Consider the following 26,301-nt stretch of genomic DNA (forward strand, 5'->3'; position numbering starts at 1 on the left):
ACACACACACACGCCTCAAAATAATAATAATAAAAAGGCATGGAGCCAAGTGTGGTGACACACACCTGTAATTATAGCACTTCCTGAAGCAGAAAGATGCTTGAATTGAAGACTAACCTGGGCTGGATGGAAAGGCCCCTGTCTTTAAAACACTAAAAGGAACAATGTATACTATGTATAGACAGCTGAATCGTACTTTTGACAACTAGTTACCGTGGTAAGTTTTATATTACATGCATTTAAAACCTTAAGCTTCCAGCGACTTCACAGTACCTCAGAAGTTTTCAGACTCCAGTCACTAGGGCAGTGGTTCTCAATCTTCCTAATGCTGGGACTCCTTAATACAGTTTCTACAGTTTCAGTGACCCCTGAACATAGAATTATCTTTGCCAATGCTTCATAACTGTAATTTTGTCACTGTTATGAATCATAATGTATGTGACTCCTATGAAAGGGTTACTTGACAGATTGAGAACCCCGGCCCTAGAGTCTAGTGGCTGTAAGAATCTCCAGGAGCGGGGAGGCAAGCACCATTCGGTCTGGGGAACCAAAAGCCTCTGGCTCAGTAGCTCTGGATTAGGGGCAGGAATTTGCTTTTCAAATGGGTGTTGTAGTACTATGATTAAAATCAAAATGCCAGGCTTGGCCTTCTTGTGCCCTGTGATTGTCACCTTTCTTGCTTGCTTTTTCCTTGTACTTTCATTCTCTCTGGCCAGCCTTTTTTTTTTTTTTTTTTTTCTGCTTTAGTCCCAGTCCTATCCTGGATGCATTCTAGCCCCGCCCTGCTTTATCCCTCCTGCACCCTGGCTATTCTGCTTCGGACAGTCTCATTCTCTCTCACCCCCCCCCCCATGTAGCAGGTAGGTGGAGAGACAGGGGGAAAATGATAGGGGCAAAGATTACAGAACATCTACCCGAAGCCAAATTAACTCCCTTGACTCACATCTTTTCTGTATTTTGGCTCTCTGCATGGCTGGGCGTAAGGAAGCAGCCAGAATGGTGGGTATGGTTACACTGTGTCAACCGCAGAGTGTAATTACCTCCGAAGTAACCAAGGCGTGCTGCGGGAGGAGGTGCCCACGGGAAGGCTTTCGGTGTCTGCCGCCCTCTGGGCCTGATCCGTGTAGCGCGTGCAGGATGCCTGACACCCCTCTGCTCCCAGCCCATCCAGTTACACCGTCTCTTCTACGTCCCCTGCCAGTTTCTTCTCTGTAATCCTGTATCATATGGAGAGGCCATATGCTCCTTGCCGTTTGCAGTCTGCAAATTTCCTATATGCCAAATATGTCTACTACTTGACTGTTGTTTCCCTGTCTTCCTCCTTGGCTTCCGGTTGCTGCCCTGCCTTGCGGTGGTCTGAGTCCATGGCCTGTTCTGAGAGCCAGAGAGCTCACTGGCCCTCATGATTTTGTTCATTATGAAGGCTGTCCGACTCTATCCCCATCCCTGCCTTTCTTATTTCTCTGTCCTCCCTTTCTTTGAGGCAGGGTCTCTCTATGTAGGTCCTGGCTGACCTAGAACTCACTAGACAGACCAGGCTGGCCTTGCACTCAGAGATCACTCTGACTATACCTCACAGTGGTGGTCCTAAAGCCATGTTCCACCACACCTAGCCACTTATTCTACTTAAATCCTCTATCCTCAAAACCTTGTGAAATACTACCACTTGTCCTGACATTGTTTCAAATTGAGTTTAGAGACTGCCCCTGCCTTAGAGCTTCTCAAGTGGGTGCCTTTTCATCTTTATTTTATAGTTCTTTCAGCCTATGAGTCCAAAATTTTGGAGTCAATGTAGTGACTTTTTAAAAAAAAAAAAAATAGAGGGCTGGAGAGATGGCTTGGCGGTTAAGAGCACTGCCTGCTCTTCCAAAGGTCCTGAGTTCAATTCCCAGCAACCACATGGTGGCTCACAACCATCTGTAATGAGATCTGGTGCCCTCTTCTGGCCTGCAGGCACACACAGACAGAATATTGTATACTAAATAAATAAATAAATAAATAAATAAATAAATAAATAAATAAATAAAAGAATGTGGTCCCTTCTCATTCTGGTCAGTTCAATTCATGTCTTTTACTTTGAAGAGTCTCACCTCTCAGGAACTTTAGGTCTCATTCACTCTGCATTCTTTTCTCTTTAGCTATGACTTTAGCAGTGTCCCGTTCTGCTTTATGGCCTGCTACTGCTTGCAGCCTCAGGTCCTTCGATAAGCTCATATTTGGCACATACTTTTTACTTTCTAAATTTGCCTATATTTAAAAGTAAGGTGGCATCCAAGGAGAGATTTGCTATAAGAAGAAATAATTCTTGTAACTATGCAGGGAAACCAGTGTGTTTCGAGCCAGGTGGGTTGGAGGAGCATGGTGGGAAGTAAGGTGGAGGAAGATAGGCTCTGATACATTGGATGGCATAGACTTGGCATTTCATTTGGAGTGAAGTAGATTTGAATTGGATGCTAATATGTGCTGACTACTTTTCAAAAGATGATTCAGATGTGGGCAAAAGACACTTGGGTGTGAGTTGGAGAATCTTTTGTGGGAGGGCCAGGGTAAGTGCTGGTGGGAGACGTCTTCTAACTGGAGAAATAAACTAGAAGGTGCAAGTGTGTGTGGCTGTTTATCCATAGGATGGACCCCTTGCACTCTGCAGAGGAGGGAGTCGGGGTAAAGCTTCTATGAGGTGCAGAGATGGCTTTCATTCTATAAACCTTTGCACGAGCCTATAGGTTGAATGTGTGCCAATGACTATGTAGGTAAGTGGATGCCTCCTCTGACAACCATGGGATAGCATTGCTTTCACTCCTAGCAGACCATGCACTGAGGCATGGTGACTTCTGAATGATCCTGCCACTCCTAAAAATGGTGGCACCGTGAACCATAAAGTCATTATATATTCTGGATGCGACTTATACCAAACCCTTTCCTGAAGGCTTAATCTTTAGTCTAAATGTTCTACCAAATATCCTCTTTACTTGACCAGCTCCTAGTGAGCCAGGCTGGCCACATGTGCATGTTCCAGTAGACATAGACAGACACCTGTACATGCTGGTCGCAGTTCTCACGGTATCTCTTTGGTTATTTATTTTTAACATTTATGTTAAGTTTTTCATTTTTGAAAGTAGAACATTTATTTTCTGACTGCTTGAAGTCCTCAAGATGAACTGGATGATGCAACAGCTGCCTTCTTGGGTGTAGGCGTTGTCCCTTCATGGAAACCATGTCTCAATCTTTGATGGGCAACTTTTAGGTGTCTCATCTGTCCAATGCTGGTAGTGTTTGCTTTACCTCTGAGCCTTGCCACTCCAGTTATACTTTCTCTTGTGCTTGGTAGGAGGCTTCTGAAGGTGGTGGGCCTTAGAGCCACAGCGGTGGCACACCCTGTGTGGGTCTTATTGCAATGCTTTCCAAAGGATGACGTGCCTTTCATCATCTCGCTCTGCCACCAAGGCCAAAGAGACCAGAAGAGCTGTTAATTATTTTTATGATAACAAAATCGAACCATTTATTAAAGGGAATTTGGAACATTCAGAATCACACTTTGAAATGAGAAATGAGCCACAATTAATCTGCTATAATTCTTTCTTATTGAAGTTAGTATTTCTTTATAGATATAGATGAAAACATAATGTTGTCTTAAAATCATAAAGATTTTCCTCATATTGAAAATTTTTTGTGAACATAATTTTATTCTGTGTATGATAAATGTGGCTTACTTACTATGACTTAATAAATACTTAACATTTACATGAGTCCCTCTCTGCCTCCCTCCTTGTTTCCTCCTTCTCTTATTTAAAAAAAAATCACTAATCATTTGACACAGTGAGCATACTGAATCAGACTTGCCAAAATCTCTGCAGCAGAAAGCTCACAGAGAAACCCCCTTTAGACTAACGGTATTAGGAACAACAGTGAACATTTACCCATCACCTTTCTGCTTAAAAGAGATTTCATAACCAGCTCCTGGGGCTGGCTTTGTGGCCGTGCCCTCTGGATCAGGAAGTGCTCTGTCCTGCTGGTGGGACTGAGATGGGGAAGCTGTGGTCCAGAGAGGCTGTGTGCTCAGTTCCTCCAGGCAAGGCAGCATAGAGCTGGGCCGACTCTTTTGACCTACATGCTCCAGGGGAGCGTTCCTTCTGTCCTAATGTTAGCCTGGAACTAAACGCCTCCACACGGTGATGAAATCCCTAACAAATGTTGTGACAACGCTGAACATAAGGCCTTAATATTTCTCAAATTGCTTGCATTTACAGTTAATTCAATTTGAATTGTAAGTCACCTCCATAACAATGACTCACGCCCTGCTTATTATGGGCCTTGTTTTCCAAAATGCACAAACTCTAAAGGCATCGGCGTGCAAAGTATGCACAACCAAGGTAACACTGTACTGGTTTCAAGGCAAGACATCTGCCCACATCTGGTGTTCTGGGTCTAGAGGTATCAAAGAAGGCGGAAATATCTTTATAAAACACATTTGGATCACGGTTCACAGTGGTTATTGAAGGGGATACATATACAACTCAAATTCAATTATGTACCACAAGTTAAAAATAAATTCTTATTTTCTCCTGTGACAGGACATTTGCTTTACACTAGCTGAAAATTTCTGCCCCCAAGTTCAGACCTTTTGGGACCGGCAATGACAGATAGCCTAGGTTGTGCTGCTCATGATAGAACTGAGGAAATGGTTTCAACAGAAAATAATGTTCACACTGTAAGACAGACTGGAGAGGAACAGTCAGAAAATGTCCAGACAACAGCCATATCAACAGATAATTGTTGAAATATTTGGATAATTTTGAGAATAAATGCAGGGTAAATTTTTGGACAGTTAAATCAGCCTTCCATAATAACTCTGTCTCCTAGCCAGTAATTTCCCTGTTCTTCTTAATTTATTTCACTTCTTCGTGGCTGGCAGATTCCGGGGTTCTGTCCCTCCAATAAACCAGCTCTCCAGCTACCAGGCTCTGCTGCAAGACTCTTGCTTGCCTCCTGCCTCTCTGCACACAACTGGGGTTTGCCACCCTGCCAGGGAGCACTGGAGCCCAGCAGAGCTTGGGCTCTGATGTCTTTCCCCAGAAGGCCTCCAGGGCCTCCCAGCAACCTAACAGTTCATTTACATTTGGGTCTGAATCCAGAGTAACTCTAGAGTTATGCAATGGCAATTCTTAGAGCTCCCAGGAAGGGGCCTGGAGCTGGAAGAAGGCAAACACACCCTTACCCCAGCCTTCTCTTCGAGGGAACTAAGGGCTAATGTGGTCACAGCCAAGGTTGGCCTGCTCAAAAAAGGCAGTGGGTCATTTGAGGTACCTTTGGTAGTTGGCCCTTTCCCTCCCCTCCTCGCTAAAGTGGAACAACAGTGGCTTCTGCATTTGAAAACTCTGTTTAGTAGCCTGGCCGGATGGAAAATTTCATGTTTTTTAAACTTAGGAGCATGGCAAGTAGGTGCCTGGCAAGTTTGAAATGGGTGCTTTAGAAACAGTAGATAATCAGGAAGTAAAATGGACTTCTCTCCCATGTCCCTCATTCCTTTCCCATTTGGTCAGAGTTACAGATGGCCTTTTCTGGCATTTGTAGCCCTCTCGTGATGAGGATTCGACTTAATCTTGCTGAGGCTGGCGGTGGAAGGGGTTTCACTAAAGACAACTGTGGAGTGCATCACACAGGGATACAGACGCCATCCCAGGCCGTGTTCCCTTTGTGTGTGTGGTGACATCAGACCGAGAGCTAGGTCAGAAATTGTGAAGGCTTGTGACACATTCATACAGGCAGTTCCAGCTTTGGAGAGGCTCGTGGCGTGGCTAGGCGGGCCACGAGTCCAGTGACCCAACCTCTATTTGGCACAATTCTTTATGCGCCAAGGGTATGTGGGATGAAGGGAGAGTACTCTATTAGAAAGACATGCTTACCATGCATGAGGAAATTGTCAAATATTCCCCCAAAAAGAGATTTTTTTATCTTAAATATGTTAAACCTATTCAATGAGTATAATAGACCACCTGAGCGTGGGTGTGTTGAGGAGTAACTGAATCGGTGAATGAGGGGCCAGTTGGGGAGGAGAGTCATATCCAGCAACTAGAAGTTAGTTTGCAGTGTTCCAGGTTAGCAAACATGATCGAGAAACTAACAGGACAGATGGAATTCAAAGTAAGGTAAGCAGTGAGTTGCAAAAGCCAGAAGGAGGACTGGGTAAAATTGTTCTTAGAAGTTGACTTCTGGGCCGGGGTGGGGAGTGGGGGAAGAGGAGAAGGGCAGAGAGACAGCTCAGCAGGCAGAGGTACTTACCTTGCAAGTCTGGGGACTTGAGCTCAATCTCTGGAACCCATATAAAATTGAGAAGACAGAGCTGACTCCCCAAATTTTGTCCTCTGGTCCCCACAGGTGTTAATCTTGTACAAACTGTTTGCCAGAGTGCATAGGACTTTTAGAGCATTCGAACAGTGTGATGCCTTGTGTGTGGGATATAGCCATCTGCTTTGATAGTCCCAGAGTAGCCAGGCAGTAGGTCTGAGTAGAACAGTGAACAGCTCCAAAGTGAAGCAGGCATTTCTGGATGCCAGATAGCATTTGTGTTCTAAGTTATTCTGTGGCTTTGGTTTTTCTCTTCCCCCTCTCCTTTTCCCTTCCCCTCCCCTTTCCCTTTCTCTTCCCTTCCTTTCCTTCTTTTCCTCTACTTTTTTATTTCTTCCAGTGGAGACTACAGTGGTGCCATGTAGTTAGTTATAAACTAACTTTTGTGGGAACAGAGAGGAACAGCATAGGTTTTGTGGCAATGCTCACCTCTTGCTAGATTCAAGATCCAAGTTTCTTTCCCTTTATCTAGTCTAGCCCTTCTCAGTCTGTGGGTCACAACCCCCAAAGACTATCAGAAAACAGAGATATTTACCTTACGATTCATAACAGTAGCAAATTATGGTTATGAAGTAGCAACAAAAACAATCTTATGGCTAGGGAACACCACAGCATGAAGAACTGTATTAAAGGGTCACAGCATTAGGAAGGTTAAGAACCACACTGATCTAGTCCTTCAGCAAATGTGCATAAAGACACAGGAAACACACACACACAAACTTACACCAGGATTCAACCTATATGGGAGTTCAGGGCTGGATGATGGATGTTCGTACTCCGCTTCCAGAGAGACCCCGAGCTGAAGGCTGGCAGTCTTTGAAAGGGTGAAGAAGGGACTCAAGGGAAAGGTGGAGGGATTGAGCAGTGACACTCAGGTGCCCGTCAAGGCAAGGTTTGGTCTTTCCTCCTGGAGACTGCCTTCTTCTTCAGCGACATCTTAGCCTACTGTGGTGACCAGAAGCTTTGGCAGTGATGCCTGACCCGGCCCCCTCTTGGAATTAGTGGAATGTATCTGCCTGTGGGCTGGGGATCGGAGTCCAGGGCTGGACTCCGAGAAAAGCTGTCTTTTTGGGTGGCCTCTCAAGACGTGCTTCAGACTCCAGGCTGATCCGTCTAAACTTCCTCCTTTGATAATCTATAATTTTCTGTTTTTGGAACTAGAATGTCGGCGGTGTCAGAGAGACCCATCTCAGAAGATTCACTCTTTAAAACTAGCAGCAATAGTTCTTGTTTGGAAATTAAGCAAAAGAAAGGAATTTGAGCCGGCAAGCTAAGAGGAGACCTTGTAAATTCAAATACAGCCATGGTTATGCTACCAAAACCAAGTCAGTTTTTAAAGATGGTTAAAAATTACATTTTAACTTATATCTAGGCATATTTTCCACTTAAAAAATTTGAATTTTAAAACATCTTAAAACGTGCCCTTCACTATGTCCGAATGCTCTGCTATCCAGTAGATATTTTGTGGAGTTATTGGTTCACTTTGAGTATTTTTCATTTTACGATGAGTGTTTATTTACCCTCGATTCGCTTTGTTCCAAAAAGATCTTGAGTGTATCTTACAAAGTTGAAGTTTAAGGATGGGTAAATATTTTGAGATTGATGAAAATGGAAAACTTTAAAGGAGAAACAAATGTGCATAATTGAAAAGCATTCGCGATGCCGGAATGTGTCGCATTCAGACTGTGCTGTCTTAGCGCAGCTACCTACCGTGGTCCTCTCCCAGGATCTGCTGTTGGTTCGCACAACGGGACTGAAGCGGCCATGATGGGACGCTTTGTCCAATCTGTGGACCCCAGTCTCTGCCCACGAGGCAGAGCTGACTAGTCAGCAATGCCGGGTTTCTTTACTAAATTAAGGATTTATTTTTCCTCTGCAAGCAACTGATTAATGCCCATTATCCATAGTTCAGAAAATACATGAAAATTTAAATTCTCAGGGCTTATCACCTGTAGAAAAACTCTTAAAGTCTGAATATTTTTTCTTCAAATTTTATGTATTTCTATTATGTTAATAAAATTATTATCTATACTCGTCTTGCTGTAACTAACAATTTCTTGCAATCAACACATTTACTGTATTGTCCAACAAATACATAAGTCAGAATTTGTTTCACCATTTCCTTTTGCTAGACATTTAGCAGGGAGTCTAGTAGTTGTTATTTTTATAATTGGTGAGAATTTTTGAACATGTTTAGTTTTTTGGAACTGTGGCTCAGACTTCTTTCTGTTATGGGTTATCTTTCTTACAGGCTTATTCAAAGTCATTATCAGGATGTATAAATAGGTGTTTATTAAATATGGATCACATTTTCCTTATTAAACTGTATCACTCTTTAGTTTTTGCAATAGTGGGTGTTGAAAAGCTGTTTTAGGGTCCTCCCGTTCTTCAAGTTAAAAACTGAATGTGTTGGGCTTGGTGTTCTGAGAATCAATGCTGGGGTCTCACACAGGTGAAGTATTCTGCTGCTGAGCTACCTCCAGCTCTAAACGCTGGGTTTCATGGATTCATTGGGCAGTGGTCTCAATTCACTGAGGACCTAACCCCTTTCTCTAAGCTTTTAAGACGTGTCAAACATACTCCAAAGGATGTAATCATGGCCACGGTGCGTGGAGGGCAGAGGACAACTTTTGGGGGTTGGTTGTTTTGTCCCACCATGGTTCCAGGGAATGAACTCAGGGCATCAGGTTTTCTGGGCAAGCACCTTTGCCCTCCGACCCACCTCACTGGTGTCCATGATTACTGTTTTTGGTGATAAGGTCTTGATGTGTAGCACAGCCTAAGGATAGCTTGAAACTCACCGTTTAGGCCAGCCTGGCCTCTTCTTGCAATCTGTCCACATGCAGTGATTGCCAATATATGCCACAATGCCAAACTGAAATATTTTAATGTAAATCCCAGTCAACGTAGTGATTCGCCTACAGGTATTTCAGTATTTATCTCTGAAAGATATAGATTCAAAAATGCAAATAAATTTCCCCACATAATTACCTGGAAATATGAGCAGTCATTTATTCTATACCCAATATGTGCCCTCGTCTTTCCTCACATACTTTTTATCATTTTTTAAAAAATATTTTACATCTCTTTTAACGTATGACAGTTCATTGGGAGAATTTTCGTTTGTTTGTTTCTTCCCTTCTTCCTTCCTTTCTTTTTTAACAAGTACCCTTAATTCTCACCTGTAATCTACTGAACCTGGTTCACCATGGATGTGGTCAGATGATCTACAGTTTAGGAAGCTCTACAGGAGATCCCGATGAATGAAAAAGCCTGGGAATTTCTACAGAGAGGAACAAGTTCTGTGGTGGCTCATGTGTCTGCAATTCTAGGCTTCAAGTGGCAGAGGCATGAGGACTTTGAGTGTCAAGCTAGCTTTGTGCTGTGGGGTGAGACCCAGTCACAAACAAAAACAAACAGGCAAGTTTAAAACACCTTTGGAACGATTTTATTTTGGTTAAATGGATAAACGTTTCTAGATATAATTATCTCTAGTTGGGTATTACTCAGTTTACAAGTGCGAAGCCGGTGCCTGCTGGGTTTCCGCAGCGTGGCTTTCCTCTTCTCTGGCTGATGGCTGCGACGAGCAGCTTCAGGTCTCTCCGTAGCTCAGTTCTGCCCGCATCTTTGCTGCAGGTGATCTCTCTGACCTCTAACGTGCACTGTCTCTTCCAGTCTCTCAATCTGCTGTGTCAGGTCTGGGACTCTTTAACATTTTTCCTGGTCACAGAAGGTAATCATTATGGAAAACTAGAAATACATGGAGAAGGGGGGAAAAAAAAAGAACCTATAACATCTGTCTTCTCCATATTTCGTTTCTCTCCTATGGCAATATACTTTCTTAAAAACCAATTTTAAAGTTGTATGGGTTTTGTGGCTTTTAAAAGACAGCGTGCTGTAATAAAAAAAAAAATGAATGAGCACTTTAAGAACTACCTGGTGTCTGGATGTATATACAGTTTCATTTTGGGTATTTGACATACTTAATTTTTTTCTATGCTCTGAAAATCCTTGCAGATTTTTTGCATATTCATAACTATTTTCTTGCTATAATTTTTTTTATGACCCTGAGTTAAAGTACTTCATATTTTTAAAGCTTTAGTTTAACCTCCTTACCTTCAGCACTATACCAGCCTCTTTCTTGGCTGCATGAGGGACTATTTACTTCCCCAATCCCCTGTCTTACACTGTGGTCTCTTTCTGAGGGAAACTACTGGCTTGCTCTTTCCTTTCTTGAATTAGCTGCTTGTAGTGATGCTCCTTCTGTATGCTTTGCAGGGCTATCGTAACTGGTGATTTGTTTCTTCCTTTTGCTTCGTGTTAGGGAAATACCTTTGGAGGTCCACGAAGCTGCCTGTGGTCCGTTCAGAACCCCGGGTTTTCTGAGAGGGATTAAAATACTCAGAATCATGTTGTGACACACACACACACATACAGACACACACGCACTTATTTTAGATCATGTATTGTGGAAGAGGTACTGAAATATCCCAATCCTAGAAATGGCTGCATTTCTCAAGAAGGTTTTATAAGTTTGTTAGTCATCTTTAGGATTTGGTGGGCCCAAGTTTGCGCAGATGCAAGTTGTAGATGGGCTACTTGCTCTCATTTGCTTGTTCTCCGTCTCTTCCTGCATGGGTGCTGAGACTGAGAACAGCCATGGGTTTTGTGCTTCTCCCGGCCGGCCGAGCTCTGGTACTACCCCAGGAATGCTGGAAACAGGGGTGGCGCTTGGTACAGAACCTTAGCTATGCCTCCAGGGTCTTCTTTAGCTCCCCTGACTGCACTGGTGCAGCCTCATCTACCAGACAGGGGTTGTATGGGCTCTCATTGCAGGGAGACCAAGGAAAGAATAACACTGGAGGAACAAAAGGCAGAGCTGAGATCCGGGTGGGAAAAAGAAGGGCTGTAGTATTTGAACACTTGGAGAAATATGAGAAATGCGCGGCTTGGAGTTAGTTCCTGATTGTCTTTAAATAGGAAGGTCAGCGAGGAGCAGATCCCTGTTTAATTTCCTTCTGGTGCAGGGCAGGCGAGATCTCACAGCAGCGGTTTCTCAATCTGTGGGTTGCAGCCCCTTTGAGGTGAGTGACTCTTTCATAGAGGCCGCTCTAGACCATGCTGCATATTAGATATTTACATTACCATTCGTATCAGTAGCAATATCACAGTTATGAAGTAGCAATGAAAGGAATTTTATGGTTGGGGATCACCACCACATGAAGAACTGTATAAAGGGTCGCAGCCTTAGGAAGGGTGAGAACCACTGCCTTAGAAACTGCCTTGCTAGGCTGGCTGGCTGGCTGAGCTTGCCTGGATGGCGAGCTGCACATGCGCAGTGTTTACTGTGGTTACCCTGCAATAGAACAACCACACCAGAAGTCGCTGTTTATGTAGCCTGACAGGAAGAGCCAATCTGGTGATTTTCTAAATAATTATTCCAGTGTAGATGGCCAGCAGGATAACTCAGACTCCAACGAAAGTGATTTTTATCTTAAGTTGTTCACTGTAGCCGCTCACACTGGCACAATGAACGTGGCCAAATTTAAGTTTACTCTTGTGCTGTTTAGACCATTTCCTACGGTGCTCCGTTTTAAAGGACCTCCAAGCATTTTTATGGAACGGACACAGGAAGTTTGGTTCTCAAGGCTACAGCAAAAATGTCATTGTTTGGTGGATAACTGTCCTGGTTCAAATGTGCTCAACATCAGTCCAGCTTGGAGGGATCAGACCAGGTGGAGGGATCCTGGTCTTTCACCGCATCACACACTGCCCTCATTTTGGAGGGGCGGGGATTAGGGATTAACATGGTTCTTCCTAGGAGCGAAGTAGACAAGCTGGGCAGCAGTGAAAACCAAACATTGCTACATCCAGAAATTTATGGTTAAGACCAGAAATATCTGGAAAGCGAGCTAATTCTGTCACTTGTTAATTATTTATTGGCCCGGGGAAAGTGTTTTGCTTTAGAAGACTCAGCCACAGTGAATGAAAAGCGTTGGCCTTCAAACTCTGCATTTTCCCTCTATGTAAGATAAAGAGATACATTATAGAGTTTCTCAAAATAGAGAAAGTAGAATGAATAAAAAGAGATTCATGGTGGTTTTCCCAAACTAGGTTTGGGAAAATTTTATACTTATTCTCTACGTTTTGTATACCCTAAAGCTGTGATGCCAGACAGTCTACCTGCAGACTGGGTGTGGGTGATTTATAAAACTTAATACGGCATCTCATTCAAAACCTCCCAGCAACCATCAGAAGCTATATTAACACAAACACACAGACACACACACACACACACACGCATGCATGCACGCATGCTCGCGTGCACATACATGCACACGCATATGCGCATTCCACATAGGGTAGGGTTTAGAAACTCTTCAGCCATGGCTGCCTTTTCTGCTGCCAACCCAACTGGGCTCTCAGTACCTTGGTGACGCACAGTCTGTTTGTTTTGTTGCCTCATTTAAATTGCGATGTCATAAATCACTTCATTTTTTTAATCATTTGAGTAGCAAACACCCCAAAGCATTGAAGTTAAACAATGTTAATGGGGATTTACTTTGGGTGCCATTGTTTTAATGTGACAAATGGCCATGCATCAAGCTGCGCAGCTCAGTTTATTTATGCAGACGTAATTAAGCCTTTGAAATGAAATACAGAGTGAACCAGTTGCCAGAGACGCAAAGTTGGCTTGACATGGCCCCTCCTCCCTCTTACTCCTGTGGGCTTGATCCGTTTAAGGCAGATTGCAAGCTAGGTGAATACTCTTGCTTTGGGAAAAAAAAAATTACCGAATACTTGGAATAGAATTTTTTTTCTTCTTTTGTGATTTCTGTGGGATAGATATAAAAGGTAGGAAAAAAGAATCTCTGGTATCAGACATGTGAAGAAGATACAGTTTCCCAAAGTGGCCTCACTGAAGAGAAAGACTTTCATACCCTCAAAGATGCTGAGTCCAGTGTGTTGGCTCTGGAGGGAAAAGACAGTGTCCTTCTCAAAGATCTTGGAGAGCGATTTCTAAACAAACTCTGTCTAGGCTGTCCTGGGTCTCTAGCTCTGTCTGTTTGTGTTTACTCTGTTGGGCTCACGTGTATGGCAGAAGAGTAGGAGATAATTCATGATTAGACAGATATTACTTTAGATTCATAACAACATCTTAATACAGAGGGCGTAGGGACTAAGTTGGGGCAGCGGACAATTCCCAGGCATGAGGAAGCACTCTGAAAGAAATCCTTACAAATTTATTTTGGCTCTGAGTCATTCATGCCTAACTAGAGTTCCTCATTCATCTGAGAAGGGGTTGGGTAGCATCAGTGAAGACAGGACTGTCACCAGCACACAGGCATTACATCACACACGGGGTAATCACTACATTGTTCTTGGGACAGGAATGTCAAAGCGGGAGAGCAAATGCTTTAAGTCTGAATGTATGACCTTAAATTGGTCAAGTGTGTCGCTGTCCCATGTTGTGTCCCACTCCCCCACCCCCAACAGCGAAATTAGTGTAGTAACTTCATAGCAGCAGAGGATCCCAGACCCCTGGCAATGGCCGGTATTCTTTGGGATGAACATCTCTCTGGATTCAGCTAGTGGTAAAAAGGATCTCTGGCTAGCTCAGTGGTTCTCAACCCTCCTAATGCTTCCTCTTAATACAGTTCCTTGTGTTGTGGTGACTTCCCAACCACAAAGTTATTTTTGTGGCTACTTTGTAACTGTAATTTTGCTACTGTTACGAATTGTAATGTAAATATCTCGTATGCAGATGGTTTTAGGTGACCCCTGTGAAAGGGTTATTTGGCTCCCAAAGGGGTTGCAACCCACAATAGCTATTGCTACCTTATACCTAAACCCAGATGTTGTTTAACTATTCTATGTGTGCACCTGTGTTTGTGTGCATGATGTGCATAGGCCAGAGTATGACCGCGGTGTCATTTCTCAACTGTTATCCATCATTTTCCCCTTTTATTGAAAATAGATATTTTTCATCCATTGGATTCTGATTCCAGTTTCCCTTCCCTTTACTCCTCTCAGCCCCTCCCCACCTCCCCTCACACCGAGCCTCATCCCATTTTTGTCTCTCATTAGAAAACAAAATAGGCATCTAAAGGATAATAATAAAATAAAATATAATAAGATTAAACAAAACTAACGAGTCAGAATAGGACAAAACAAATGAATCAGAAGGATGAGCGCCCAAGAACAGGTGTAAGAAACAGGTACAAACAGACACAGAGATCACTTGTTCACTCGGATTCCATTAAAACACAAAACTGGAAGCCATATTATACATGCAAAACCTATAGGGTAGCCGGGCAAACAAACAAAAAAAACCAAAAAAAAAAACCCAAAAAACCAAACCCTATAGGGTGCAATAAATAAATAAACCAAAGGTTTAAAAAACCTCCTGATACATTATAAGATAAGGAACCTCCCAAGATGCCACTGAGTTCATTTTCTGTTGAGATCTGGACTGGTGGCCTATCCTTAAGAAGAATTCATTTCTCCAGTGAGATTCTCCTGGGGAAAACTCATTTTTCATTTGCAAATGGTTATCAATTGGAGCTATCCACCATTTTTTTTTTTTTGGTTTTTCGAGACAGGGTTTCTCTGTGGCTTTGGAGCCTGTCCTGGAACTAGCTCTGTAGACCAGGCTGGTCTTGAACTCACAGAGATCCACCTGCCTCTGCCTCCCAAGTGCTGGGATTAAAGGCGTGCGCCACCATCACCCGGCCCACCATTTTTTTTTTTTGAGACAGGGTTTCTCACTGGCCTAAAGCTTGCCAAGAAGGCTAGTCTAGATGACCAGTAACCCCCAAAGATCTTCCATCTCTTCTCCAGGGCTGAGATTCAGGTGTGTGCCGCTATGACCTGTTTTAAAAAAAAACATGTTCTAGGGTTTGAACTTGGGTCCTCATGTTTGCAAGGCAAGCACTTGACCAACTCAGCCTCCCTAGCTCTCTTTAAGAGGCCCCCATCTTGTTGGATTCTACCTTGATGAATTCTTTTATTTCTCTCTTTAAGCAAGATAATAGCTTCTTGGCAGCCAGTGACATGACTTCCTAAAATGTACGAAATGAGAATAATCTCCAGGAGAAGGTTCTTACCCAACAGTAAAACACCCAAACATTTTATAACTGTTCTTATTATCTTTGTTTCCAAGGAGGAAAGGTAGCCATTCTCCTGATGCTACCTCCTGGAATTGTTAGCATAAATAGAATGTGTTTTACATTGTTCTATGAACTCCTTAATAATGTGGGGGTTAGAAATAAGTTGTTACTTACTTACTTAGATAGCTACTTAGAGACAGGGTCTAATTATGTAGTCATACTGGCCTGGAACTCATTATATAGCTCACGGTCATTTGAAGTTCACGACAACCTTCCTGCCTCAGCCTCACAGGGGTTGGGATTACATGGTGATGCTGGCATGACTCACCATGGTTCTGTAAGGTAAAGGTTTGTTGTCACCATTGCTGTGGGGCAAATGAATTAGCAGCAAATCCAATGGGAAACCCTGGCTTCAAAGTTTAGACAGAGATACCCCACCTTGCTCCCAACACTTTCCTTCTCACTGGCAGGGAAACAATAGGCCAAGAATAGTTCTTGTTTCTCATTGGAACTGTTCTTTGGAAGGTACAGAACCAGTTCTCCAAACACTGGGATGGTATAGACAATGGAAGGAAATGTCAGTGTGTCCTGTTGAGCCAGGCATGAGTGCAGAACTTGCTACATAGACAGTCATTAGCAAATACATACCTGAATTTCAGATTCAGTAATAATGTCCTGGAGGGTCCATGAAGCCTGTGAGCCCATCCTTAAGCCAATGAATTTAAGGGTATGTGTGACACCTTGCATTACAAACAAGCAGTTTGGGGGTGTCCAATAAAGGTTAGTATATCATTTTTCCAAGTATCCAGCTACCTGTCAGTCCTATGCACAAAGAGACATTCATGAGGGAAGAGCTCTGTGGGGTGATGTAATGAGCATGTGACCATGTAGGCTGGCTTACAGCGGCACTTTGAATGCCTCCAAATGCAACATTTTTTTTCTGCTCCGTGTCATTTTGCTAAGCAAGGGGAAAGTAGTAGGGTTATCTTATAGATCTTTCTCCTTTCCTTCTTCCCTCCATCCCTCCCACCCTTTCTCCCTTCCTTCCTTTCTTTTTATTTATTTTTTTATTTTATTTTTTATTTTTTTTTGGTTTTTCGAGACAGGGTTTCTCTGTAGCTTTGGTGCCTGTCCTGGAACTAGCTCTTGTAGACCAGGCTGGCCTCGAACTCCCAGAGATCTGCCTGCCTCTGCCTCCCGAGTGCTGGGATTAAAGGCGTGCGCCACCACCGCCCGGCTCTTTTTATTTTTTGAGACAGGGTTTCTCTGTATAGCCTTGGCTGTCTTGGAACTCTCTCTGTAAATCAGGCTGGCCTCAACTCAAAGAGATATCTTCCTGCCCCTGCCTCCGGAGTGCTGGAATTAAAAGTATGCACCACTATTGCCCAGCCTATACCTTTTTCTTTAGGGGCTGGTGGTGAAACTTAGCAGGGTGGCAAATTTCCTAGCATGTGTGAAACCCCAAGGATGATCCCAGAATGTCAGAAAAAGAAAGGAAAGATGGATAGGAGGGAGGGAGAGAGAAAAAAAGAAAATAAAGTCTTGTGTGTTCGTCTTCAGCACTGTTGTGATAGTTCTAGAACACTTACATTTGAAACAGAACCACATTCAAGGCTTCTATCATATAGAAAAACATAGATTTGGTGGCTTCCTATGCTTTCCTGGAAAAAAAAAACAGAGACAGGAGCACATATCACAACTCAAATATCCTTTTCAAATTAAAAGTCAGAATTAGCATTGCAAATACAAGAGAAATTCAGAGCTGTCACTCAGGGTGAACCTTTTGATGAATTGGATTTTGATATTTACACAATCTATTAAAATACAACCAATAGTGTGTTTGTTTATATGTTGACAAGATGATATACACCCTGAAGGTCAAGGGTGCTGTGAATTGTTATGGTGTTCTTGTCAAAGAGGCTAAAAAAAACGGCAGCTAGTTACAGAGCGTTGATGGAATAATGGCTTAGCCACATTGTCATGACAGATGCAGGGATCACCTGGAGAAAGTTCAATTGATTTGAAACAAAAATCTGTGATATTTGTCAATCAGAGGGGAAGGAGAGAGAGAAAAAGAGAGAGGATGAGAGAGAAAGAAAGAGAGAGAACCCTTCCTTCTGCAACTTGTTAGAAAATTGGCAGCTCGAATGGAAAAACAAATGGTGAAATTAAACAGAAATGCATTGATTTAGCTCCTTGGGTGGTTTATCAAATGGCACCATGAACTTTTCGTTCTGTCTTGTCATTTATTAATTACCTTCTTTTTAATCAAACCAGTTAAGAGTCAGTTTACAGACCTTCGGGTTACTTCTGTGTAAATAGTTCCAACCAACTCCACAACCACGTTGTCCCTTTCCCAAATCTCGATCTCTAAGCTGTACTTTTTCCCCTTGTAAAATCTCAGAATGTATCTGAAACGACTGTGGGATCTGACAGAACATTCTTGCTGGCATGGTTTTACCATTCCACTGGGTTCTCGTCTCTTTTAAAAGCTGATATCTTCTAAATATGCTGTTTTTTACAGATTGTGTTTCATTCTGTTTGCGGTGCCAGGGATTGAACTCAGAGCCTTGTCCTTGCCAGGCCTGAGCTCCAACATTGAGCACCCTTGCTAACTGTTTGTTGTTCTCTGTTCCTTAACTGAGTTATTCTAATGACTGAAGGCTTTAAACCAGAGACTCTCAATCTCTGGGTCCCAACCCCCTGGGTGAATGATTTTTTCCCAGGGGTCACCTAAGACCATCAGAAAACACAGACTTTTTTGCATTATGATTCATAACAGTAGAAAAATTATGGCTATGAAGTAGCAACGAAAATAATTTTATGATTGGGGGTCGCCACAACATGAGGACCTGTCTTAAAGAGCTGCAGTGTTAGGAAGGTTGAGAGCCACTGCTTTGCATGGTAACTGTTACACCAAAAAGAAGGTAGGTACTGTCCCAGCCAAGGCTTCAGTAGAGAGCTTTCTGTTAGTGCTTAGAAGTGTGTAGAACCGTAGTGACCCTTAATACAGTTCCTCATGGTGTGCTGACCCCAACCTTGCTGCTGCTTCATAACTGCAATTCTGCTACAGTTATGAATTGTAATGCAAATATCCGAGTTTTCCAGTGTCTTAAATGACCCCATGAAAGGGTCGTTCGACACTAAAGAGGTTACGGCCCACAGGTTGAGGACCACTGGCGTAGAAGAAATTAAACTAGGCAGGCACGTGCAATGTCAAGATAAAAGTGAAACGAAAAGAAGAGAAATGATATGAAAATTAGGAGTTGATACGAGCGCATGGGTTTGGATGCCAAAATTCCCACCATCTATTCAGAAGCGTTCAGACTTTTATACATGTTAAATTACAGCGGCGCATACAGCTTATGAGCATACAAGTGTCCTTTTTCATATGTCTGTCACTAGTGGCTTAATTGAACCGAATTAGGCAAAAATAACTATAAACAGAGAGAGTACTTAACTTCACATAGCCACCCATGATTTTCGGGTAGGATTCCTGCTGCGTTATTTGTGGTTCAGTTCCTAGGAATTAACACTCATTTCAATCAATGGGTCATCTCAAGTTACGGTTCCGCAGGCAGAGGTGTGCGCCGGATGTCATGTAAGACTTTGGGCTTTAGGCAGCTAGTCACGTCACAGGGTAAAGACCTTACCTTGCAAGAATGGCTACAGTCAGCTTCTGTAGGCTTTAGGAACACTTAGATCTTATCAAAATAATGCATGAAGGAAAGAAGAGAATTCTTTAAAGGAAATTTACTGATTCCTGTGCTCCTTAGCTAGTTAAGATTTTCGGCTGAAGCCAAATTGTCTCTTTGTTTTCCTTTATTTCGAATACCACGGCTGTCTCCGGAGTAGCGATTCTTAGATGGTCGGCATGTACTAGAGAGCACAGTATTTTGAAAAGCAGCAATGTCTTACAAAATGTTATCTTCTGAACACGAACAAAGCTGCTTTTGGCTATGTGCTTTGAAAACATCTTAGTGTCTTCTTGGTGGAAGGCAAAGAGATGAACAATTCAGACAAGAGGTAGTGGAAAAGCTTGACAGCATCATGCAGCTCACGAAATGTACTCTGGTGCTAAGGCTGTACACACACACACACACACACACACACACACACACACACACACACACACACAGAGGCTGCAGGAGTGAACTGCGGAGCTCTCTCCAGGGTGACTCCACTCTGTGAAGGATTGCAGCTCAGCTAAAGACCCATGAAATGGGTTAAATGAAACATTAGGGCATGCCCCTAAAATCTCTAGCAATGGGATGCTGGTAATGAAACACATTCTCCCCCTCCCCATCCGCCAACTCCCTGGCCCAGAGCTTCAGGGACTGTATCCAAACCCCTCCACTATTACTAAAGCTGATTAATCAACCCTGACTGCCTAGAAATAAAACAAATGATTTAAGAATTAAAGTTTCTGTGTCCCATTATCAAACTCATTAAGTCATCTAAAACTGCTGAATTTTGGATGAATTTCTAAATTCCTAAGAATCTATTCATAGACACCCCTCACACACATATTTATCCACGATACACAAATATTAAAATAACCAGACCAAGCCACTTGGACAGCAAAGATCAACATAATTGTTCTAACGTTTCACGAGTTTGTTTGGCTAACTGTCACATCGCCTTAGGCTATTTTAAAAAATTATTCGTTTTTCACTCTTACTAAAGTAAAGGAAATTAAAGTATTAAACTTATGCTTGCAGATGGTCTCAGACTCTAAGATCTCACCATAAAAAATGAAGCTTTCTTGTTGGGCCAATTCTCACTGCTGTGTTGGGCATGCACAGCTTCCCACAGGCCTCTGGGAAGGGAGAGGGAGAGGGTGCCTTTCGCTCACGCGAGGGTTTGGAAGGAAGATTTCAATTACAAGATTATAGCTCGCCCCTATCTAGCTCTGGAGTCGGCCTTTTTTATTTTCATTTGGAAATCATTTTATTTGTGTGTTTTAAGACAATGATTGTAAGGCCACCGCGTGGGTTGTGTTCTTTGGCGTGTTCCATGATGACCCATACCACTGCTATTTTATTTCTGCCCTGGCCATTTAATGTGTTTATCGAGTTCCTATTGACTTAGACCCCCAGGGAGATATACAGTATTGTTCACCCAGTAGACCCTTTCACAAACTAGGGACCCGAGAGGCCAGGAAAAGCGGTCCTCGCTGTTATTATTTTTCTTTTCCTTTGTAGAAAGAATGAAAACAGCCAGTCAGTCTAAGAGATCACACATATTATTTTAGCATGTTTGACTTCATTTTGAAGCCCTTTGGCCACAGTTTCTCTTGTTAATGTTGCCTTCTCCTCCTTTGAGGCCAGAATCTGCAAATATTATTTGGACTGTGTGTTTTTCTTATCTGACCTTAGTGTTAAGAAGATTTAATGCCGATTTCATTTGTGCCGAATACCTTGAAGTACCGTTGCTTCAGTTTCCTTAATGTTTGCCAACTGGCATTTTTTTCCCCATCACTCTTTTCTGGGTTTTGTTTTGTTTTTGTCTTGTGTTTGTTTTCTTGCCTTCCTTCCTCTCATGGCCACTTCTCCCTCCTGGCAGTTTCAGGTGTGTCCATAGCAACTTCAGGAACTGAGAAGCCCCTCAAATTTGCAGTGTGTTTGGATGGCAGAAGCTCACCCTGGGTTACCAAGCCCCCTGAGAGATTTAACTTCCAGACGCATCAATCCCCATCCTCATAACGTGTACCAGGTCCTTCTCCTCGTGCCTCGGTTTCCTGCTGGTGAAAGTCAGCGGATGGTTGTAAGGAAGTGAGATGATGGTAGATCCTTCTGGCAAGAGGGTCGTTTCCATCGTTTGCCCATTGCCAAGCCTGGGAGAACAGTAGACCTGTGGAGCACTAAACTGGAGCACCCAATTGGGAGTTCCGAATTCCAGGCTCTGTGTCTGATTAGTCTTTGACTTACTGGATGGGGTTGTAGTTCTTGGAGTCTAGGATCATTAATTTGTTGATTTTTTTTTTAATTTAGAGGCTTCCAAGGTTACCCAAAAATTTTGTTTAGGAACCAGCAAAGCAAGAGATCACTAAGATGTAGAATGACTATTCTGGGGCACAGCAGGGCAGGGTCGGCCCAGGAACGAGCATAGTCCCCTAGGCCAGCAATCCCCAGTGTGGCATCTTGTCATATTCCAATCGCTTTTCAGTGGGATGAAGAAGAATGTTTTCTAAGTGTAGTCGGCATTACAGATGATAATTTTTACAAGAGCTGTTGACTTTGTTGGGTCTCGGTAGCATGAACGGATCAATTTAAAAGTCATGAAAAGAACAATATTAAGCCCACAGTGGTCTGGGTATCGTAAAAAAGCAAAACTCATGAATACTCACGCTGAGATGTGGGAAATCCTGCTTGCTGTGACGTCACCCACTCCCTTTCAGATACAGACAGAGGCCGAGGTAGCAGTCCTCTTGTATTCTAGGATGTAAGATATTTTTCATTCATGTCTTTGTGACTTAAAATTTAAAAAGGACTTAGGCCTAAGGTTTTTTTCTATTCCCTTACGTTTTTCTGCGATAACCGCTGGAGTGAGTATCTGCTGACCTGTGACACACTGTGCTAGAACCCTAAGTGCAAAGGGAGGCAGTAGTTGCTGGCGATTGTGCTGAAGAAAGTGTTAGAGCTACTCTGGAAGAAAAAGGAGATATGAAAACCAAACCGTCAGGAGTGGTTCTGATAGGGGGCTATCTTATCACACGCATGTGAGCAGCCGGCCATTTGCTTTCAGCCGAGATTAAGTTGCCTATCACTTCTCCTCCTTATCTGGGTTGGCACAGGTAAACCCTCTTTCACACAGTAGCAGTATTTTAAAAGTGTAATTTAAATTTCTTTTCTCTGAGTTCTACATTAGAGAAGGTTGTGTGCGTGTGTGTGTGTTTGCGTGCGCGCGCGCGCGGGCGCACACGTGATTGCATATTTTCCTTAAGGAAAAAATAGTGAAGCCTGTTTTCAAGCAAAAGCACTCTTCTTTTGGATAAATTTGGATTTTCACGTATCACGTTCTTAGTACATCATGTCATCAGAGAATGTTCATTGTTTATGCAAAGTAGATAACAACTTTGGTGTGTTTGCTGTAGTTGTTTTTTTCTGCTTCCAAAGGCATGGGGAAAAGCCATGCAAATATCAGTTGGTCTAGAGGAGAAGAGTAACATAAGGCATCTTCCAGCACTTTCTAATTACCCTGTTCCCCCATGTTCCCTTTTAAATGCATTGTCATTATTTTAAACACATGAAAAGTGCAATGTTAAATTCTCAGTTTTTTTTTAATAAAGGAAGTAAGAGTAAAAGTATATCAGACTTAAAAACAGATCTAAGTTGATTGAAGTAAACTTTAAATAAAATTATTTTACATATGTTACGGAATTGCTTGGCAGGTTCTATATGAGGAATATGACCCATTCCCTCCAGCTTCTCACTATGTAGCCCTGGACATCCTTGAACTCACTGTGTAGACCAGGCTAACCTCAAACTCACACAGAGAGATCCATCTGCCTCTGCCTCCCAAGTGCTAGTATTAAAGGTGTGCACCACCATGCCTGGCTCTTTTATTTTATTTTTGGTTTACTTTATTTTGTTTTAGATAGTCTATTCATAATTTATATGTGGTTTTGCATCCAGTTTTCATCGTCTGTGCATATGTATTTGCTTTCAGTTTGGAATGATCTGTTGCAGAAAGGAAGCTGTGTGTAGTGTGGTTCACAGTTGCCAGTCATTCCTAAAAGTAACTTGGGAGCATCAGTTCTTGGGGATGCAGGCTTCTCCCACTGTGTGCCGGCTCCTCTACCTGGTGACTGTTCCTGTAGAATCACTGTGCCTGCTGTTTTGATATCATTGATTGTTCTAATCATTGCCTGAAATGAAAGATTTGAGAGTTTTGAGTTGATTACAGATCAGAACTGAAAGAAATCAGAGGTTCTGGAACCAGAACAAAGTAGCATGGACTAAGAAAGAGGAAGAGGATGGACTGAGGTGTTTGTAGATCAATGGCAAAAAGGAGGCTGCTTGATTAACTTCCATTTGTTGTGTATTAGACTACTTGGCCTACAATTTCAGTTACCTGTAGGCAAGTGCAGGTGATACTGAGTCCAGAGAGAGATACACAGAGAGATTGAGAGAGAAAGAGATATCAAGGCAGAGAGAAGGAGAAACACACACACAGAGAAAGGAACACAGAGAGAGACAGTGACAGAAAGATAGATAAGACTATGGTCATATAACTTTGTATTATTATACTATTCCAATTGTTCTATTTTATTATTTATCTCTTTCTTGTTTATCCTTTCTTATGACTAGTTTGTAGACTTTATTATAGGTGTGTATGTATAGAAAAAATATGGTATATGAGGGTTTAGAACCATGTGTGGCTTGAGATGTCCACTCTTGGAAAATGGGCTAAGGGTAGATTCCGGTAAACATTCTTTTTACAATTTGTTTGTAAAATGATGCTAATACAATTGTATCCCTTATTTCAATCTTTGAATTTGATTTTTTTTTTAAAAAAAAAGAAACTGTAGCTGGTAGCCATAGTTTATACTAAACTGTTAGGAAACATTATAAGCACTTTTGCATCATAAGACTTCCTAAGTGACATCCAGTTACTGTGGCTTATGAAAATAAATGGACTAAGATTTAAGTTATAATAACACCTTCAATCAGAAAGTGTCTGTACTTGGGGCCAAATCAGCTTGCCTATATTTTCTTTCATAAAACATTTGGTCTCAATTGTAGTTTTCTTTCTTCAAAAAAAAAAGAAGGTCAGAAAAAGTTCGAAATGACATGGTGGAATATATATTTGTTTGGGAAAATGGTCTGGTTATTGCCATAACAGTATATTAAATTTTTAGAGTTATGTGATATACTTTTTATATTAATACCATCTTTGAAATATATTTACATGATGTAACTCCAGCTAGCCAAGCTTCATGAGTGTCTCAGCAGGAGGAAATTATTCCATTTTAAAGGGGAAAATGTTGTTTGTTGAGTTTTAATCAGGTCATCTATAGTTTGATGTGTATTTAATTTATTACAAAAGAAATTAAGAGATCAATTGTAGAAAAAAAAATTCTTACATCTCTTAAGCTAAGGGAACTTATCTTAGTGGGGCTCTGTATCTTTGCTTTCTGATACAAATTTTACAAATGTCTGAGCTGTGGTTAGGAGTGAGAATAAAGTCTTTGTATTCAGTGACTTGGCTCTTCAAGCTCAGGAGTAGGTAAGCTGCTAATTCTTGAATAGATTCTAATCATAGACACCGCCCTTTCTAACTTTGTGCCTGGGTCTGTTTTCCCTCAGACATTCCACCTTTAAGCTGAAACTCATACTTTAAGTAAGAGTTTTAAATGAAGCCAGTTATTATTCAACAGTCAAGTCTGGTAATTGCTGCAATGCTGATTATAAAAATAAATTGAGAAATATAAATTAAGTGAGGTTTATTTATTAGACAAATAAACGTTGAGTCTTTATATCCCAGTTTTTCACTAAGATGGCTATGTCAAATTCTGGTTGTTATGACAGTGTAGCAGTGATATGATTTCCCCTTTAAAACATTGCTTTACCTTAAAAGGAAGTCAATGAGATACATGTTTTTAAGTGTGAATGTGTTTTAGTTAATTTGCAAAATATTTAATATTTAATGATTTACTATCTATATGTCTATGTGGGTCATTCACACATGTATAGAGCACATTTTTAACATAGTCACCCCATTGTCTTCACCTGTCTCCTTCTCCCTCCCAATGAACTCTTTCTTCCCCCCATCAAGTCTCTCCCGCTTTCATGTCTTCTTTTAGTGTGAGATTCACCGAGCTGAGAGCTGTCTGTATAAGCGCAGGTCAGGGGTTATTTACTGGCACTGAAGAAGAAGTCTCCCAGGCATTTATATCCTAATTCATTATGTAGTGAAATAATTATATAGAAGCTTCCAGAATGTGTTGTGATTTGTAAAAGGTACTTTTAGTATTTATAGTAGCAAGGTCATTGAGCTACAGAAAAGGTAGTTTTTGGGAATTCCCTTCTGTTTTTGTATGCCAGACACCGCTGTTAGTCTTTGTACGCCTTTGTACGTCCCATGGCTTTTCAACTGGTACACCCTGGGACTGCTGCTCTTCTCCTTTTGGAGAAATCACATCACTTGTCTGACATCATGCAGCTGAGATTTGATTCCCATTCTATTCAATTCTCCTTCACACAAGAGACCCAAGGGTCCTAACTTCTGTGCCATTTTCTTCGGTACACAGCTTTATCTTGTTTTTCAGGAATATCGAAGTAGAAGGAAAATTAGGAAAGGAAAATCAGAATTCCCAGATCATAAACCATGGTAGCTTTTGTTAACGGAGCACTGACTCTGTGTTAAGCACGTCCATGAATGAGCTCATATCATCCCCATAGAAACCCGTCTTACAAATATGTTGAATGTTCAATACCTCTTATAACCGCTTAGACACAGGCTATCTGGACCACTCTATTGTCCTCTTAATTTAAATGACAGTGAAGAGATCACAGGTCTTTATAATTGAATTTACTTTCAATGACATGGAATTAAAAAAATACAACTTTTTGAAGAGTTTTTTTTTTCTTTTAGCTACTCGATCTGTACAGATTGGAAGGCCTAACTTTTAATTACATTTGCATATATCTAATCAACAATTGCATTGCTTTGCTTATGTCCTGTTACCTCTCCCTTAGTGAGCATTGAAATCTTTTTATGTATCTGAAATGGTTGCCTTATGGTCTCAATCTTTCTGGGTTCAGCAGTTAAGTACCCATTTGCGCAGGTGGCCAGCCAGCCTATGGTCATGGAATCTAGGCTAGAGGATGGAAATCCCGCA

At 41.9% G+C, this 26,301-nt stretch overlaps 1 protein-coding gene and 1 pseudogene across 1 annotated transcript in view; one reads left to right on the forward strand and one right to left on the reverse strand.

Annotated features, from left to right (window-relative positions):
* The window catches only part of Prdm6 (PR/SET domain 6), a 102,251-nt gene that overhangs the window by 21,743 nt on the left and 54,207 nt on the right, over positions 1 to 26,301 (forward strand). The gene's annotated exons all lie outside the window — the stretch shown is intronic.
* LOC101984473 lies at positions 3,149 to 3,427 on the reverse strand (annotated as a pseudogene).

Source organism: Microtus ochrogaster, chromosome 18, assembly GCF_000317375.1.
Source record: "Microtus ochrogaster isolate Prairie Vole_2 chromosome 18, MicOch1.0, whole genome shotgun sequence".
NCBI lineage: Eukaryota > Metazoa > Chordata > Mammalia > Rodentia > Cricetidae > Microtus > Microtus ochrogaster.